Genomic DNA, 6,000 nt, shown 5'->3' with positions numbered 1-6,000 from the left:
CACATACATGACACACACCTAAACATACTATATACAACATATGTATAGACCCACCGCCATACATATACATAACAAATAAATATTAAATACTGTCCATCTTGAATATATAACGGAAGGAGGAAGCTTGAGAGTTCACAAGGTTAATGCTGTATGAAATGAAACTATGGCTGAATCTGGATGTTCTGCTGCAGATACCATGAAGCCTCCTCAAAAAGGTAACAAGGAAAACAGGTCATGAAGAGGATGTGTAGTGTCCCAGATAATCTTACGGACCCTGCTCAAGCAATGCTTCTGTGCTATGTCCTGGATGGGAGGGAGGGAACTGCCAATTTATTTTATTTATTTATTTATTTGATCTGTTTGGCCATCCTCACCACTCTCTGCACCGCCTTCCTGTCTGAAGCAGTGATGCTTCCATACCAGACTGTGATGCTGTATGACAGGATGCTCTCAATCGTCCCCCTGTACAATGTGGTCAGGACAGGGGAACAATATCTGTGAGCTGCCTGAAAAAAACTAACCTTAAAAATTGTGCTGAACTATTATTGTTCTTGATGATCTAAAAAATAAATATTTGGAGCAATTAATTTTATTTTTAAAAATGTACAATTCCTACCATTGTGTTTTTAATTTAGCCTTTGTAAACAAGCAGTCATATTAATTCTCAAACTCCATCTGACTTTTGTTATGTTGAGTATTTAACATTGATATTAGGAACATGTGAAGAACCGAAAAAGCCAGTATTCAAAGTTATGACAAAGATAACAGCAAAAACAAGGTAATCTTGAGAAGACTTGGGAAGTTACCAAGTGCAATGCTATTGCTTTTTGATGTTGTTGTTGTTAGCTGCGAAGTCGTGTCCGACCCATCGTGACCCTATGGACAACGTTCCTCCAGGCCTTCCTGTTCTCTACCATCTCCTGGAGTCCATTTAAGCTCACGCCTACTGCTTCAGTGACTCCATCCAGCCACCTCATTCTCTGTCGTCTCCTTCTTCTATTGCCCTCAATCTTTCCCAGCATTAGGCTCTTCTCCAGTGAGTCCTTCCTTCTCATTAAGTGGCCAAAGTATTTGAATTTTAGCTTCAGGATCTGGCCTTCTAAAGAGCAGTCAGGGTTGATCTCCTCTAGGACTGACCGGTCTGATCGCCTTGCAGTCCAAGGGACTCGCAGGAGTCTTCTCCAGCACCATAGTTCAAAGGCCTCAATTCTTTGGTGCTCAGCCTTTCTTATGGTCCACCTTTCACTGCCATACATTGCAACTGGGAAGACCATAGCCTTGACTATATGCACTTTTGTTGGCAGGGTGATGTCTGCTAAGCTTGTAAGCCGCCCTGAGTCTTCGGAGAAGGGCGGGATATAAATGGAATTAAAATAAAAAATAAATAAAAAATGTCTCTTCTTTTTAGTGTACTGTCTAGATTTGTCATGGCTTTCCTCCCCAGGAGCAAGCGTCTTTTAATTTCTTGACTACAGTCCCCATCTGCAGTGATCTTGGAGCCCAGGAAAATAAAATCTGTCACTACCTCCATTTCTTCCCCATCTATTTGCCAGGAATTGAGAGACCTGGATGCCATGATCTTAGTTTTTTTTAATGTTAAGTTTCAACCCACATTTTGCACTCTCCTTCTTCACCCGCAACAAGAGGCTCTTTAGTTCCTCTTCACTTTCTGCCATTAGAGTGGTATCATCTGCATATCTTAGGTTGTTGATATTTCTTCCGGCAATCTTAATTCCAACTTTTGATTCATCTAGCCCTGCCTTTCTCATGATGTGCTCTGCATATAGGTTAAATAGGCAAGGCGACAGTATACAGCCTTGCCGGACTCTTTTCCCAATTTTGAACCAATCAGTGGTTCCGTGTCCAGTTCTCACTGTTGCTTCTTGGCCCACATATAGGTTTCTCAAGACACAAATAAGATGGTCTGGTACGCCCATCTCTTTAAGAACTTGCCACAGTTTGTTATGATCCACACAATCAAAGGCTTTAGCATAGTCAATGAAGCAGAAGTAGATGTTTTTCTGGAACTCTCTAGCTTTCTCCATGATCCAGCGTATATTGGCAATTTGATCTTCAAAATCCTGCCTGTACTTCTGGTAGTTCTCGATCCACATACTGCTGGAGTCTAGCTTGTAGGATTTTAAGCATAACTTTACTAGCATGTGAAATGAGTGCAATGGTGCGATAGTTTGAACATTCTTTGGCATTGCCTTTCTTTGGAATTGGAATGTAAACTGATCTTTTCCAATCCTGTGGCCACTATTGAGTTTTCCAAATTTGCTGGCAAATTGAGTGTAGCACTTTTACTGCATCGTCTTTTAAGATTTTGAATAGCTCAGCTGGAATACTGTCACCTCCACTAGCTTTGTTGTTGCTCAGCTTTTCTAAGGCCCACTTCACTTCACATTCTAGGATGTCTGACTCGAGGTCAGTGACCACCTCATTGTGATTATCAGGGACGTTAAGCTCATTCTTGTATAGTTCTTCTGTGTAATTTTGCCACCTCTTCTTAATCTCTTCTGCCTCTGTTAGGTCCCTGCCATTTTGGTCCTTTATCATGCCCATTTTTGCATGAAACGTTCCCTTCATTGCTCCAATTTTCTTGAAAAGATCTCTGGTCCTCCCTATTCTATTGTTTTCTTCTATTTCTTTGCACTATTCATTTAAGAAGGCATTCTTATCTCTTCTAGCTATTCTCTGGAATTCTGCATTCAGTTGGGTGTATCTTTCTTTTTCTCCCTTGCCTTTCGCTTCCCTCCTTTCTTCAGCTATTTGCAAAGCTTCCTCAGACAACCATTTTGCTTTCTTGCATTTCTTTTTCTTTGGGATGGTTTTAGTTGCTACCTGTTGTACAGTGTTGTGAACCTCTGTCCATAGTTCTTCAGGCACTCTGTCTATCAGATCTAATTCCTTAAATCTATTTGTCACCTCTACTGTATGTTCAACCGGGATATGATTTAATTCATACCTGAGTGGCCTAGTGCTTTTCCCTACTTTCTTCAGATTAAGCCTAAACTTTTCAATGATAAGCTCATGGTCTGAGCCACAATCAGCTCATGGTCTTGTTTTTACTGACTGTATAGATCTTCTCCATCTTTGGCTGCAGAGCATATAGTCAATCTGATTTCTGTGTTGACCATCTGGTGATGTCCATGTGTAGAGCCATCTCTTGGGTTGTTGGAAAAGAGTGTTTGCTATGACCATCGTATTCTCTTGACAAAATTCTATCAGCCTGTGCCCTGCTTCATTTTGTACTCCAAGGCCAAACTTGCCTGTTATTACGGTTATCTTTTGGCTTCCTACTTTAGCATTCCAATCCCCCATGATGATAAGGACATCATTTTTTGGTGTTAGTTCTATAAGGTGCTGTAGGGCTTCATAGAACCGGTCAATGTCATCCTCTTCAGCACTGGTTGGGGCATAGACTTGGACTACTGTGATATTGAATGATTTGCTTTGGATTTGAACTGAGATCATTCTGTCATTTTGAGGATTGTATCCCAGTATTGCTTTTCCTATTCTTTTATTGACTATGAAGGCTACTCCATTTCATCTGAGGGATTCTTGCCCGCAGTAGTATACCTGATGGTCATCTGAATTAAATTCACCTATTCCTGTCCATTTTAGTTCGCTGATTCCTAAAATGTCGATGTTCAGTCTTGTCATCTCTTGTTTGACCACGTCCAGCTTTCCTTGATTCATGGATCTTACATTCCAGGTTCCTATGGAGAAAACCCCTTCATGGATTACTGCCTTGTCGTGGCGAAGGGGCTTGCGTAATTCAATGAAGCTATGAGCTATGCCGTGCAGGGCCACCCAAGACGGACAGGTCATAGCAGAGAGTTCTGACAAAACGTGATCCACTGGAGAAGGAAATGGCAACCCACTCCAGTATCTTTGCCATGAAAACCCTATGGACAGTACCAAAAGGCAAAACGATATGACGCTGGAAGATGAGCCCCTCAGGTCGGAAGGCGTCCAATATGCTACTGGGGAAGAGCAGAGGGCTAGTACTAGTAGCGCCAGAAAGAATGAAGCGACTGGGCCAAAGCCGAAAGGACGCTCAGCTGTGGATGTGTCTGGTGGTGAAAGGAAAGTCCGATGCTGTAAAGATTTTTTCTCCATAAACATAAAACATCTACTTCTGCTTCATTGACTATGCTAAAGCCTTTGATTGTGTGGATCATAACAAACTGTGGCAAGTTCTTAAAGAGATGGGCGTACCAGACCATCTTATTTGTGTCTTGAGAAACCTATATGCGGGTCAAGAAGCAACAGTGAGAACTGGACATGGAACCACTGATTGGTTCAAAATTGGGAAAGGAGTCCGGCAAGGCTGTATACTGTCGCCCTGCCTATTTAACTTATATGCAGAGCACATCATGAGAAAGGCAGGGCTAGATGAATCAAAAGTTGGAATTAAGATTGCCGGAAGAAATATCAACAACCTAAGATACGCAGATGATACCACTCTAATGGCAGAAAGTGAAGAAGAACTAAAGAGCCTCTTGTTGCGGGTGAAGAAGGAGAGTGCAAAACTTGGGTTGAAACTTAACATTAAGAAAACCAAGATCATGGCATCTGGCCCTCTCAATTCCTGGCAAATAGATGGGGAAGAAATGGAGGTAGTGACAGATTTTATTTTCCTGGGCTCCAAGATCACTGCAGATGGGGACTGTAGCCAAGAAATTAAAAGACGCTTGCTCCTGGGGAGGAAAGCCATGACAAATCTAGACAGCACACTAAAAAGCAGAGACATCACCCTGTCAACAAAAGTGCGTATAGTCAAGGCTATGGTCTTCCCAGTTGCAATGTATGGCAGTGAAAGTTGGACCATAAGAAAGGCTGAGCGCCAAAGAATTGAGGCCTTTGAACTATGGTGCTGGAGAAGACTCCTGCGAGTCCCTTGGACTGCAAGGCGATCAAACCGGTCAGTCCTAGAGGAGATCAATCCTGACTGCTCTTTAGAAGGCCAGATCCTGAAGCTAAAACTCAAATACTTTGGCCACCTAATGAGAAGGAAGGACTCACTGGAGAAAAGCCTAATGCTGGGAAAGATCGAGGGCAATAGAAGAAGGGGACGACAGAGAATGAGGTGGCTGGATGGAGTCACTGAAGCAGTAGGCGTGAGCTTAAATGGACTCCAGAAGATGGTAGAGGACAGAAAGGCCTGGAGGAATGTTGTCCATAGGGTCGTGATGGGTCGGACACGACTTCGCAGCTAACAACATAACAATGGAGAAAAAAACTTTACAGCATCGGACTTTCCTTTCACCACCAGACACATCCACAGCTGAGCGTCCTTTTGGCTTTGGCCCAGTCGCTTCATTCTTTCTGGCGCTACTAGTACTAGCCCTCTGCTCTTCCCCAGTAGCATATTGGACGCCTTCCGACCTGAGGGGCTCATCTTCCAGCATCATATTGTATTGCCTTTTGGTACTGTCCATAGGGTTTTCATGGGTTTTCATGGCAAAGATACTGGAGCAGGTTGCCATTTCCTTCTCCAGTGGATCACGTTTTGTCAGAACTCTCTGCTATGACCTTTCCGTCTTGGGTGGCCCTGCACGGCATAGCTCATAGCTTCATTGAATTACGCAAGCCCCTTCGCCACGACAAGGCAGTAATCCATGAAGGGGATTGCTTTTTGATAAGTTGGAGCATCTCATGAAAGTGTCCTATAATCAGTCTGCCCACTAAAACACCTAGTGTGCCAGCTTTCTGAATCTGAATGGTAATAATTTTGCAAAGCCTGAGAGCCTTTGGCTTAAAAATGGGGCTTTCTGCAAGCAGAACAGCTTCACTATGCTCAGTCCACAGTTCTGGACAATGAGCAACAGGTTTTATCTCTCAGAAAAGTATTGGGACACTTAGGGCTTGATTGGTTGGCACAGATTCATGGATCTGATAATCCATGCTCTCCCAAAGGACAGTGGGAGTTCCCACTAAAGTTTCAAGCAAATCTCACCAAATTGGTGGTGGTGGTGGTGGTGTGTGTGTGTG

This window comes from Vipera berus (genome assembly GCF_964194415.1).
Source record: "Vipera berus genome assembly, chromosome: 1".
In the NCBI taxonomy this organism is placed as follows: domain Eukaryota; kingdom Metazoa; phylum Chordata; class Lepidosauria; order Squamata; family Viperidae; genus Vipera; species Vipera berus.
Note: the sequence above shows the minus strand (reverse complement) of the source record.